Consider the following 14684-nt stretch of genomic DNA (forward strand, 5'->3'; position numbering starts at 1 on the left):
ATTTCTTACGGCCCCTCCCTAACTTCTCCATTTCTATTAATGGCACTCGTATTTTTCTAACTTTGAACTCTTGGAGTCATGTAGCATAAGATCCCAGATCTCATTCTGGAAGGAAAGGAGTCAGAGGAAAGGAAAAGAGAACAATCCTTTTGTAAGCACCTACTGTTGGCACAGTGCCCAACAGTATTATTTCCCAAGTATCTCAAGTATTATTTCATTGATCCTCACAATGGATGAAGTAGGTGCTATTATTATTCCCCATTTACAGGTGGGGAAACCAAAGCAGAGACTAAAGGACTTGCCTGGAGTCACCCAGTTAATAAATGTCGGAAGTCGGATTCTAATTTGGGTCTTCTTGACTCAAAGTCCAGTACTACATCGTCTTGCTGCATCAGCAGTCAGCTAGCCCAAATCCTTCAACTTACACTGAGGAAACTGGAAGCAGAGAGGCTGGCTGATCTGAGTCACATAGAAAGTAAACTGCAGTAGTAGAATTTGGCCCAGGGTCCTCCATCTCCACATCCAGAGCTCTTCCTCCCACACTGCATTTGTTCCCTACATCCAGACACCAAATCCTCTTAGTTATTTGACAGTAATGTCCCAGAAATTATTCATTCACACTTCATCATGTCCGTAATATCCTCCCACCTGGAAAGACTGCAGTCCTCCATCCCTTCTCATCCTCTGGGATTCTTGTCCATGGAGCAGCCCACTGAAAGCCTTAAAAAGGGAAGGAAATCTGCACTGGACTTTCCTCTGGTTTGAGGTTGTTGCTAAATATACTGTGAACACCAGAGCTACAACCAGCCACTCATCAATTATCCTGCACTTTAAATACACAACCAACTCGCTTCCTTATGTTCTTCTTGATATCTTTTATATCCATGTTGTCAAATTCCAACACCAGCAAAAATGGCCACTAAACTATATATAACAAGCATCTCTTCTGGCTGCATGTTGACTTAGAAAACCACATATTAGCATTATTATCTGTGTTCTATTGTTTTTATTTATTTTTAAATTTTTTATTTATTTTTTAAATTAATAATTTAATTTAATTTTAAATTTTTAAATTAATTTTTAATTAATTAATTTATTTCTAAACTACATGTTAATCTGGTACAAACCAGATGTGAGAAACTTGCAGGCTCTTTTTATGCCATTTACTATATATACACTATCAGTGATGATATGCTTCACTCAACTACACGTTATTTTTCCACTGTCCATTAAGTTACCTGCAATTTTGCTTTGTGGAGATGACCGGCCAGCTAAAGAATATCTTAACTTTCAACACTGACAGGCTAAACTATGAGTTTTACTGCAATGAACATACAACATTTAATCACGAAAGTTTGTAATATGTGAGACCCAGATAAATCTCTTCCTATTCAGTTTCGAGCCTAGCATATTGTCCATCTGTAGCAACTACCCAAGATTATCTACTGATGAACTCATCATCTTGCCATACTCCCAGCAATATGTATTTTTATCCTGTTTTTCCAATGCAGATGATTAAGTTGATCTTTCTCTAGCGATTCACTGAGCAGTCTTGGTAGTTTTCCAGGTTTTGATGTAATTAGCAAAATATCATTTATGAGAAAGATTATTCAGAAAAGTTTAATAATGATATTGGTAACCTTTACTTCTTGGACTCTGTTTAGGCCTTTATGACCCTATTGACTACCTTATATGAACATATATCTCCTTGTTTTATAACTCACTTGATATTGATACTCTGTGGATTACTAAACAAAATTATCTAAAATACTAAGTGTGAGTTTAGCCTACATAGGAAATATTTTCTTTGAGAAGAATCTTTAAGGCTACATTTGATTCTATCAGGTCAAATGCTTTAAATTTTTTTTTTTTTTACTGTGTATCTCTAACACTTACATGACTCCAAAAATAGTTATCTATAAAAATCCTTCCTTATTTTTTCCTGTTATCTTTAAGGATATTCTCAACACACACATAGCTATAAAATTTTATAAATGAGGAGACAATCATAATTGTCAGCAATTGCTGATAACATCTTGTTAAAAAAATTTTTAAGTCAGTATTCTTTCTATATTTTTGAAATCTTTCTGAGAAATTTAAAACTCGATCCCCTAAGTGTCTTTAAAATTGTGTCAACTAAAGCATGGGTTTATTCTAAACTTTTTCAGATTAAAAATCTTCCCAATCTATCTGTCTTTCATCTTTTTAGACATCATTCCTCTCCTCTCTATAGTTCATCAGGTACTAAGGTGATGAAGTCCAAATGTGGAAACTCCACAATGATTGCTAATGAAAATATTTCACTATGTAAAAATGTTGGCAAGTCTGTTTATTTCTCCTTTATTTTCTCTCCTTCCAAATTTTATCGAGAAATGTTCTTAGGATGATTTGCTTAACTGAGTCTCACACCAAGCTCTTTGATGAAACTATCTCTGACTCCTGTTTTATGAAGCCTTGTTTTCCAACTGAACTTTTATACATATAAGTCCTCTTCTTTTTGCCATTGTTTGGGGTTGCCCTTATAGTGATATTAATAGGTCAAAGAATATATACAGTTTAATAGCTTTTAGGAGTTAGTTCCAAACTGCTTTCCAGAATGCCAACAACAATTTGCAGCTCTACCAATAGTAAATTATTATAACTGTTTGCATAGGCCCTCCAACAAGTCATCTTCCTTTTTTTTTTTTTTGCCAATTTGATGGCAAATCTCCAAGTTGTTTTAATTTGCATTTCTTGAATTATTAATAAATGGGAGAATGTATTTCTCTTCTGGTTTTTGATAGTTTGGATTTCTTTTTGTGAAGACTGCCTGTTCATAACCTTTAACCATTTTATCAATTGGGCAGTGCCTCTGACTGATATAGATTTGAATCAGCCTTTTATATATCTTGGAAATGAGACCTTTTATCAAAGAAACTTGTGGCAAATGTATTTCTCCAGTTGTAATTTCCTTCTAATTTTAGCTGTCTTGATTTTGTTTTTGCAAAACTTTTTAAATTTTATAGAATCAAAACTGTCTAGTGTAATTTTTTTTTCTAGTCTTCTCTCTCTTTTGGGGAGTCATAAAATCTTTCTATCCATAGTTGTAAAAAGTGATTTCTTCCATTCTCCTCTAATTTGTTATGGTGTTATCCTTTATGTCTAAGTTTTGTAGCCATTTAGAGCTTCTCTTGGCATACAATACAAGGTCTTATTTTATATATTGTTTCTTTAAGACTGTTTTCCAGTTATTCTACAGCTTTTGTTGAATAGCAAATTCTTATCCCAGCAAAGTGTTTGATTTCTCAAATATAATGCTATTGTATTTATTGGACTCTATAAATTTTATGTCTGATCTGTTCTACTGATCAGCCTCCATTTCTTAAGCAGTGCCAAATACTTTTGGTCACTTCTTTGGACTTTAGTTTGACATCAGATATTGGCATGTTATGTTCCCCTTCACTTTTTTCCATTAATTCCCTTGAGATGCTTAATTTTTTTTCTTCCTCCAGATAAATTTTGTTGTTTTTCTAGTTCAAAAAGGTGATATTTTGATAGCTTGATATGCAACTGAAAAAATACTTGTATTGTGAATCAATTTGTTGTTGTTTTTTATTTGTTTGATTTCCCCATGAACATTTCTCCAATTATTTAGATCTATATCTATTTCTGTAAACAAACTTTTCAAGTTTATTTCCATATAGTTCCTATCAGCTATGGAATCTATCTTTTTCCAGCTGGGTTTTGTTTGTTAGTAGTAGGCAGAAATGCTAATGATGTATTCAAGTTTATTTTTTATCTTTCAGCTTTACTGGGTGGTTTTCTTTTTCAAAAAGAAATTCTGTTTTTTTAAATTTGACTTTTAATTGATTCTCTGGGATTTTCTAAGTACACTCTGCAAAAAGCTTTCATTTTATTTCCTCCTGGCAATGCTTATTCCTTAAATTTCTTATCTTCTATATCTAGTGTTTCTAGTACTACAAATAACGTGATGATAATGGATACCATTGCTTAACTCCTGATCTTATTGGAAAGTCCCCATCTATCTCCATTACATATAATTTTATCTTTTTTTAAAGTTGATATTATTTATTTTTTTAAGGAAAGGTCCATTTGCTCCTATGTTTCCTGGGGTTTTAAAAAACATGAATGAGTGTTCTACCTTATCAAAAACCTTTTACACATGATATCATTTTTGCTGTTATGATTATGAATGTGGTTTATTAAGTTGATAATTTTCCAGTTGTGCAATAAAGTAATTGCCTATGCTTAATACTTAACAGTAATGAAAATAACCCAAGCTGCTCTTTTATTCACTGGTAGCACTCCTCTCCTCAATTTGCACTGTGGGTTGCTTAACAAAGCTACCCTAGGTTCAAGACATTCTATAGGTTCACATCATCTTCAAATTGATATTCATAAATCACATGTTACTTTCTTGTTCAAGAAGCTTCCAGGCTCCCATGAGTCTCTAGAATAAAATGGCAACTCTCATTTGCCTGCGAAAAGAAATACAGACTCTCACATACAGATGGCTCCCCGTCTACCTTCTACACGTTACTCTTTATCGCACACTTTGTCTTCTAGCCAAACTGGCCCATATCCTATTCCTTATTTGAGATTCCACTGCACATCTCCACCCCTTTGCACAAGTTGTATCCCTGAGCCCAGAAGAAACTTCTACCAACTCTTCTCCATATTGACAGAATCTCTCACTTCCCTCAAGGCTCAATTAAAGTGTTGCCACCATCCTGTTCTCAATTCTTCCCACCCACTCCATTAGTTGGCACATACTTTGTACTTACTTATCTTTGTTTTCCTCTAGTAGAATGCCCTCTCGAAGGACAGACATTGTTTCATCTGTCTCTGTCTCTTCTGTGCCTAGGAAAGTGCAGGGCATATGCTATTTGCATCATATCACATGATCATATGAATGATTTTTGAATGAATTCTTAACTACTTTACTTTTAATAATCAGAACACAAGTAATCCAAAGCAGTGACATTTAATGAACTACCATAAAGCATTCCTTTTTTAGAGAGAACTGGAGCATATTCTTCCACAAGTCAATAGTTAGAATAACTACACATGGGAAATAAGTGTCATCCTCCATATGTACATCATGGACTAGGAATATTTGGAGAGAAGCAAATAGCTGGTGAACAGCCAGGATATGCATGGAGAAATGTAGCTCAGGCTGCGTCCTGCTGGGTTTCCAGGATTTTCTGGTGATGTCATCCCACTGCCATAATTCCACCCAGGCTGTTCTCTGTTGGTGTCTGCTAGGGGCACAGTCTATGCAGTCTCCCCCAAGTAGATTGTCTCTACCGGATACTGCTCTGGGTCTCTGTTGGCCATTATTCCCCTAGACATGCATTTAAAGAGCTTCTTTTTGCTTTCTGCTTCTACAAGAAGGTTGGGTCACGCTTTTTTAATCCCCAAACCAGAAGCTTTGTATGGTTTCTATTTCCTTTAATTAAGAAAAGCTGCAGGGATCTGACCAGAATTAGGTGGTAGGAAGAGAACACCTCAGTTTTTTTTCCTCTGAAGAAGCAATCTGTCTTATTGTTTATTTTTTAAGCAATCTTGGCTAGAACAAGCTTTTCATCATCGGCAAGATTCTTTGTCTCGGCTGCCAAACTCTTGGATGCATTAAGCAGTTTGACTCCAATCTATTTTTTAACCATTGGTCGCCCTTGTTTGAGGGTAAGGGACAAGCCACAGACCCATAGGTGAGTTGGGTGAGGTATCCACCCCAAGCATGGGAATCACCACCATCACCAACCTCACCATCCCATTAGACCGGGTAGAGGAAAACAATTTGTTCCAACGTCCATTAAGGTGGCTAAAGCAAGCAATGTAGAGCACTTCAAGGTGGGTCAGCCTTGGGAGACACCGAGAACATCCCCGTGATCCCAAGCATCTGTAGCCATCGCCAATCATCCTGACTTTGATCTTGTTGCTGGAATTCATTGACTTTGTGCAACTCTGTCTCACTTGGGTCCAATTCACCCACTAGTGAAGACGTTACCTCTTCAACAACAAAGGACAAATACAATAGTCTTTTCAACAACAATTCGAAACTTTCTGATGAGAATAGAACTGATCTGTCCACTACAGATATCATTTTAACTTAAGGTGCCTACCTATATCTCTCCCATGGTTATACTAGATTTAATCCATCTTTGCCCCAAATGCTAACAACCTGCCTAGACATTTATGGTCTAGCGGCTCAGTTTCTCAATTCTAAAACCTCTACCTTCTGCTGGCCTCTGTAAATAAGGAAGGAGTAGATAAGAAAAAGATATGCAACTGAATCTGTGGGCAAGGTCATTTTCTCTGATGCTTTCTACCACTGCCTCTCCTTCCTACTTTTATTAAGTCTCAATGGCCAGCTAAGGTTAAAGCCCTCTGGTTTTTTGCTCCCCTCTTCACATTGTTGAAGTGCACACCCATCAACCATACCTACAATTGCTATCTCTTAATGGCTTCTGATTTCACTTATAATAGAATTGTCAAATTGTAGATGGTTCGCTTGTACTATTTATGTATCAGCTTGTTAATTATGAGACAAATCTTCACCATGAAAGAGAGTACCAGTTCTGTCACTATCAGCATGGAAGCAAAAGAAACCCGCACAAGACTTGGGGTCATTTGTTTTTGTTTTGGTTTCATAAGTTACCATAGCCAAATTAATTGATTGACTAGTTCACCTCATGGTCAAACTTCTGGTGATAATAAGCCTTTACTCTTAGCTTCAATCCATCTATATAATAGCTGGGCAGGTCTTTTAGAAATCATGCAACATAGTACAGGAGAAGAATTGTCATGGCCAATCTAAATGCAATGAGAGAGAACGTGAAAGCTGTTTGAGATTTCAAGCATATCGAATGGAATATCGGACGTGGAAACTCCATTTGTAGACATCTCTGTGAGCAAGGTATTAACTCTCAGCCTTTAACTCCTATCAATAAAGAACACTACATTAAAGAACTATAGAAGAACTAAAGGCTGTGGAAAATATGACAAGCAGAGTTCCCAGGGGGATTTCTATCCCCCTAGGATAAATGTCAAAATGCAGAAAATCTGTCAATTACCTACTGGTCAGAAATATGGAATGAAATTATTTTTTGCAGAGAGTGTAGAATTATAAAACTATAACTTTATACCTAGTACAAAATTTCTTGTTAAGTTCTTATCAGATAATTGTTTGCACTGTGTAATTCATATCTTCCTTTTTTTGGTTTTTTTTTTTAAACCGTCCTTATAGTTTAGAAATACTATACTATTATTTGAGTATTTTTTACTTAGAATAACTTTTAGTGATTTAATCTCACAAACTGATAAATATTGTACATTTGTGATACCTAGTTAAATTATGATAGAAGACAGCAATACTGGTAATAGTAATTGTGACTGAATATTTCCATTAAAAAGTCTAGTTTGGGAATGTTGCTTCATGGTACTTGCTTAATTTTGCTTTCTACTGGGCTGGAAGTTGAAGAAATTTCAGAATCCTTTCAGAACGTGAATTTTATTTGAATCCATTGTGTATAGCAAAATTTTGTTTTGTATGGGTGCATATTAAACATTTCTTAGTCTCTATTTTTGTTGCTGAAATTTATTTAAATACAATTTAGATGGCAGTGAGTACTGTGAACTAGATCACTTTTTCTTAAAGATAAGACTTTTAGAAATAGTTTTTAGAAGCAACTAGAGATCATATTTTTATTTTCAGTTGTTATTTGAATCATCTAAAACTAATGAGAGTGTTTTAGCTATTTTGCCTTGTAATATTTATACCCTATCATTTGAAGACTATAATAATGATGTATTAATAACAGTGTATTAATAACAGACTAATGTTAATAACAAACTCCTTTTCACAGTGTTAAGTAAAAAGAATTTGAGTGCTGAATGAAAAATTATCAAATGAAACTTTGTTGGATGGAAACTCTGAGTTTATATTTGTTAACATTAAAAAAAAAAAAAAGGAACATCTCTTAAGTAATTAAGCAAAAGATAAAATAAACTGGGCTATCTCTGCCTTTTTATAACCACTCCTGAGATATTATCTACCCTGAGGATTATTTTATTTCTCCATAGTTCAGTAGAAAAGCAGAATAGGAAAATGTAGATTTAATCTTATCTTACTTTGTATCATTATTTATTTTTATGGAATGCTTGATGTAATTTTTTTTTAAAGGCTTCTATTCCTTTCAGCATTCCTTTTAAAAACATTACCAGAATTTTTTCACCATTTTATCATATGAACATATATGAATTTACCAGAAACTTTCTATATACTTAAGGAGACTAAGTGGTGGCCAAATCTGCTCTACAATTTTTATCATTGTGAAACTGGGGGTGGGAGTGGGGAATAATAATCTGCAATGTCAAGAATATAACAAAAAATGCATGTTAATGTTTATGGATACATAATATCTCTAGAAAATGAACTCTTGGTGTGCTTATGAATAAAACTTTGTATTTAGCTCTTAGTTCTAAAAGTGAAAAGCAATGAAGAGAATTCATTTTAATTTCTTATTAACAGCAGAAATTTAGTTTATAAATTAACCATAAATTATTATTTTAAAAAGCACAAAAAGGTGGTAAGAAGAGGAGTTAGGTCATAGAGGCCTTTCTGAATGTGTTAAATTTTTTATATGGAAATTTTTATATTTAAATTTTTTTTATATATAAACAGATTTTCACATTCATTTTTTAATATTTTGAGTTCCCAATTCTCTCCTTGGTCCCTCACCTCTTCCTTTCCCCTCCCCCAGAAAGCAAGCAGTTTGACATAGATGTTCATGTAAAAGATATTTACCTATTAGCCATGTTGCAAAAGAAAACAATTAGTGTATTTTTGTAACAATTTTTCAAAGGAAGTTTAAAATTTAAAAAATAAATATCCAGTAACTGTAAAATTGTGGCATATGTGTATATCATCACTGTCAAAATAATCTTTTGAGATAAAGATCACGTAGCACAACCTTCTCATTTACCAGATGAGGAAACCAAACCCCCAGCTTTGTCATTCTGGCACAAGTCTCATCACTGCAGGCTGGGAATGGCATCCAAGCTTGTCTTCCTGCTGGCAAAATGAAGGGCTTGGACTGAATCATATCTAAGGTTCTTTCAATTCTAAGTTTTATGAGCTGGTGCTTTGTGATGTCTTGAGCTTTGTCACTAACCAGTCATTCAGAGCTTTGGCCACTCAAAGCCTCAGTTTCCTCACGGGAGTTGGATTAGACCATCTGATCTCTAAGGTCCCTTGTAGTTGTATAATTTCTATTAACTCCTCACAGTCATGGTCCAGTCAAGAGGCTGGGGCCAGCCTAGTTCTGACACTCCCTAGCTATCTGACAGGAGAGAGGCACTAAACCTCGAGTGTACCCCTTGCAGAATGGAGGAAGCTCAGTAACACTGGCAATGTCTACCTCACAGTGTCTTTAGGAGGTAAGCAGCCTCCGCGCTATAAAAATGGGAGGGATTTTACACAATAAGAGTGTGTGTCTCTCTGGTCTTCAGCCCCAAACACTTAGGTTTCTATTTTCTATTTGCATTTTGTTCTATTGTGGAAGCACAGGCGTGTCCACTGGGGTGCGGTCCAACATCCTCCTATTATGGCCAAAGCCTTTATGGAAAGGCCGAGATGTTGGGGAAAGGGCCCTGATTCTTGTCATGTGTGTGATTCTGGGAAAACCAGCTTTGGTTCTCTGGAATGCAGTTTCATTTTTCCAATGAGGGGAACTGGAAAGTATGATCTCAGTGGTTCCTTCCAACCTGGAGATTTAGGATTCCAATAGCTCAGGTTTCTATAACTCATTGCCACAACAAAACACCATCAAATCTCATTTAAGAAATCATAGAATGGAGCCACGATGGCACATTGGACATTTTCTCTTAATCTGTTTCATTTTATTAGGTAACACTTTCATGAACTTTCAAATCTCCTCAATGTCATCTTTATTATACAAATTATGTTTGAGATAGAAAGGAATTAACAACTGTGTCCTTATGCAAAGACATATGCAAAACCCTAAAGAGGTAACCACCTGACAAATTAACCTCAGAGAAGGCTAATCCCTAATTCCTAGTCAGTTCACCAAGCACGGGGATTCCCCACTGGACAACAACATTTAGATGCTGGAATCCTTTTTGTTGCTGTTGTTTCTGCCAGGACCCCGGGGCCCTTACTGTGCCCCCCATCAATCTGTAGCAACCAGCAGCAGAAGCCAGTGTTCCTACTCTTTATCTCCTCTGCAGAAGAGATGGAAGTCTAGTGCTTTGCCTGGGGTGGTAGTATAAGCTGTCCTCAACTACAACAGCTGCTGTACCAGTCCTGAAGGAATAAGGATGGGGATGTCGCTGGGGCTGATTCTGTCTGTTCAGAAATCTACGTGAGGTGGGAACTGAAGCTGATGACAAATGAATTCCCCAATTAGGTAGGAGGCTCAGTCCTCCAGGCATCTGCCATCAAAGCAAAAACAAAATCAGAACAACTGATTGCGAATATCGATAGTAATAAAGGGTAATCTGGAAGAAAACAAATAAACAAAAATAATAATGATGAAAGAACAAATGATCTTTATACAAGCAAAGCATATTGCTCTCAAAAATAGGATGCAGAGAAAAAACATATATCGTTGATAAATACAGTAAATTAAAAAACAACACCATAAAATAAAATAAATCAACCCAAACAGCCCCCAAAACACTTCTGAATACAGAAATTAAAATATCATTCAAAGGAATCCGCCAATCACCTTCAGAAAAAAAAAATGAAAATATAGTTGTTACATTGAACAATTCCAAACACAAACAAATTCTGCAAGTGTCAGGAAAAACTTTGGACCATAAAGACAAGGAAGATGCAAGACTTTGGCAGCCAAGAGAAACCACATGAAAAAAGAATAGTATTTTGAAGGGCAGAGAACTCAATTTACAGGTGACAAAATTACTCTGTAAACCTAAGCTTAGTCATCAATTTAAAAAAAAAAAAGACATTTGAAGGGTTCCCACAAAAAAGGCACAAAGGTAAGCAGACTGTGTGTTTTGTCCACATCTCAGATAGTAACACAAGAAAAAGCTATCAAGGAAAATACAATAAATTACCCCAGACAAAAAGGGGAGGAACACCAGAAAGATAACGATGGGCTACAAAGTAACATAAAATTCATCAAGAGATTTCTTTCTAAAAGTATACAAGATAAAGATGAAAGGAGAATTTCCATGACAGAAGTTAATGGTGATAATCAGAAATCTACCAATATGCCACCTACAGGAGAATCAAGATTTTTTTTGGTATGACAAAATGCAGAATGGGAGAGTGAATAAAAAGGGAGAGGGGAGAAAGAAGATTGAGGGAATTGTTTATAACTGACTTTAAGAAATCACGTGTAAATAGGGAAGGGAAAATAACTCCCCCTGCCTCTCAGGAAGAAGAGGGACTATGGAAAAATGGGGAAGGTGGCTAAGGAAGGTGTTGAAACAAGAGAAAGAAAGGGGAAAACTTTCAGTAATTTTATTCAGTAATATTCCCTTAGAAGAAAGGGGATATTTAGTAATGTAATACAATAATTTTACAGAGATTATATGTATCCAGGGGCAGCATCCTACCTCAGTAGAAGAATTGCTCTTGGGGGCAAAGGACATCAGAAGGGCGGGAAGGAATGAACTCAGGGTATTTCATGGGAAAATGGAAAAGAAAATTATCATGGGGAGAGGAGGACATAGAAATGGACTGCACCATCAAGGACACCATGAACAATGTCTGCCTGTGGAGAACTCCCAGGAAGCTAGACAAATTGATAACTGGGATATTCCCCTCCTCTAAGATTATCAAGGGTGCATATATGCTTAAAATCATGGGAAAACAAAGTCTTGGCACAATTACTGGGGCACTGTGAACTTTACATAAGATTGAGTCCTTAGAAACTAACGACATGCTTCAGAGAGTTAGATCATAGAAAACAAAAACCAGAGTTGGTCACAGAACAATCCCTTTCAGAATAACATATGGTTTTAAGATATAGAAGCAACATGATTTCTCACAAAAAATGGTTATTGAATTATCAATAACCTAGTCACTGGCCCATTTGTGTTGTGCTGGTCACAACATCTACCCTTTGTATTCCTCCAGGAACTGATACTTCTGAGGATAAGGCACAACAGAAAAAGGGGAGAGGGGGGAGGCAAAACATACAATTATTTAGGAGGAACTTGAAGGTAAAAAGTATAAGGAACATGAAGCTAACTTAGTGATTTTGTTCACTTTTTAACAAAAAAAAGCTGTGCCCAAATCATTACTAATTAGAAAAATACAAATAAGTTTCAGATTTCATTTTACACCTACCACGTTAGTAAAGATGACAAAGGAGGAGTACAACAGAGGTTGGAGAGATTGAGGGGAAACAGGCACATTAACAAACTGTTGCAGTGAATTGTTTTACTCATCCTGGAAAGCACTTTGGAACTATGCACAAAAAGTTGCTAAAGTTTGTATTACACTATGACTTAGCTATACCAATTCTAGACTTGTGTTCCCAAAGAGATCAGAGAAAGAGGAGCTATAGAATGTTCATAGCAGCTCTTATTGTAATAGTCAAAAAAAAGAAAAGAAAAGAAAAGAAGCTAAGAAGATGCTAAACAAACTGTGGTATAGGAATATAATGGAATAATATTGGGCTATAAAAATGATGAAATGGCCAGTTTCAGAGGAATCTTCAGAGACCTCTATGAACTAATGCACTGTAAAGTACAGAGAACCAGAATAATTTACACAATGATAATACCACTATAAAGAAAACTACTTTGAAAGACTATAAAACTCAAATCTACCCTAAGTTTAGAGAATTGAGGATGAAAGACTAAAGTGATATACTTGATATGCATAATGAAACATGCTTTTGGACACAGACACTGGAAATTTATTTTATGTTATTGGGGCTTGCTTTTTTTTTTTTTTTTTTTTTTTAAGAATTGTTCAGTTGGAGTGGAAGGAATAATCTAAAAAGAAGAAGGAAAAAATAAAGGGGGAAAGGAGTTATATATACAAAAGTCTATACAGCAATTCTTTTGGTAATGACAAAGGACCAAAAGCAGTTGAAGAAATGGATAAAACAAAACATGGTATATAAATGAAATAAATATTAATAAATGAAATAGTATGGTGCCTTGAGAAATGATGAAAAGAACGGTTCCAGAGAAACCTAGGAAGAACTACATGAACTTGCTGGAAAAGGAAGTGAAATGAACCAAGTACAACTCTGGAGGGACATAATTCATTTCCATAAGTTTGTGATTTGGTAAGGCAATTATTGTTCATTAAATTATCACTTGGAAGCAGAAGGGAAGCACGCAAGAGTAAAAGCCATTTTGAATTTACAAGTTGCCTTGTATAAAAAAAATAGCAATTATTCAAAGTCAGGGTCAATCATATGGTGATGAGCCTCTGCTCTTAGCAGGGTCGGTTTTCAGACAGCAGCCTGTCTAGTTCCAGTCTTTCCAGTTTAATTCATCCCATAGGAGCACTGGGTCTTTAAAGATCATATAATCCACCCTTCTCATTTACCAGATGAGGAAACCAAAGCCCCAGGTTTGTCATTCTGGCATGGCATCCAAGCTTGTTTTCCTGCTGGTAAAATGAAGGGCTTGGACTGAATCATATCTAAGGTTCTTTCAACTTGAAATTTTACGATCTATTGCTCTGTGATGCTGGGAGCTTTGCCACTAACCAGTTGTGTGACCAACCAGTCCCTCAAGGCTTTAGCCATTTAAAACCTCACTTTCTTCAAGAGGATTGGACTAAGGGAACCCCTAAGGTCCAATCGCTTTTTAAATTTAATAGCATTTTATTTTTCCATTACGTATATCATTTTCAACATTCATTTTTGTAAGAATCCGAGCTCCAAATTTCTCCTCCATCCTTCCCTTCCCTCCTCCTTCTCGGCTTGTCCCCAAGACAGCAAGCAATGCCCAGTCATTTTAAACACATCTCCATGTCCGATCTAGTTCTAAATTTTATTAATTTCTAGTAACTCCTCCCAGGCTGGTCCACTGAATTGCTATGGAGGCCAGGTGCCTCCGGGTCTGACACTCCCTAGCTATCTGACAGGAGAGAGCACTAACGCCCCAGGGTCCAAAGTGGAGGGGCTCAGTAAGGCCGGGACCGTCTCCTTGGCGGGGGTTTTAGGAGGTAAGCAGCCCACCCCACACTGCACGGCTTTCGTGCAATAAGAATGGGAGTGTTTTTCCAAGATAAGAGTCTCCAGCCCCAAACTCGGGGGTTTTTGCTTTTGTTTGCATTCTGCTTTGTCCCGGGGGCGCGAGCGGGTTCTGTCCCACTATGGGGGGACATAATTCACTTCCCTAAGTTTGTGATTTGGTGAGGCAAGTATTGTTCATTAAATTATCACTGGGAAGCAGAAGGGAAGCACGCGAGACTAAAAGCCATCTTATTATGGCCCCGGCCTTCCTCGTAAGCGCCGGGACGTCGGGGAAAGGGCCCCGTTTCTTGCCACGGGCGAGATTCCGGGAAGGCCAGCTTGACTTCTCCTAAATGCAGTTTCATTTTTACCACGAGCCGACCGGGAAAACGTGACCTCAGGACCGGCTAGAACGCCCCTCCTCCCCGCCAAGCCAGCCCCAGACTCTGCAGCCCGCACCCCTAGGCAGAGGACATCCGGAAAGGATGAAAG

The sequence above is a fragment of the Antechinus flavipes genome, chromosome 6 (genome assembly GCF_016432865.1).
Source record: "Antechinus flavipes isolate AdamAnt ecotype Samford, QLD, Australia chromosome 6, AdamAnt_v2, whole genome shotgun sequence".
NCBI classification, from domain to species: Eukaryota; Metazoa; Chordata; class Mammalia; order Dasyuromorphia; family Dasyuridae; genus Antechinus; species Antechinus flavipes.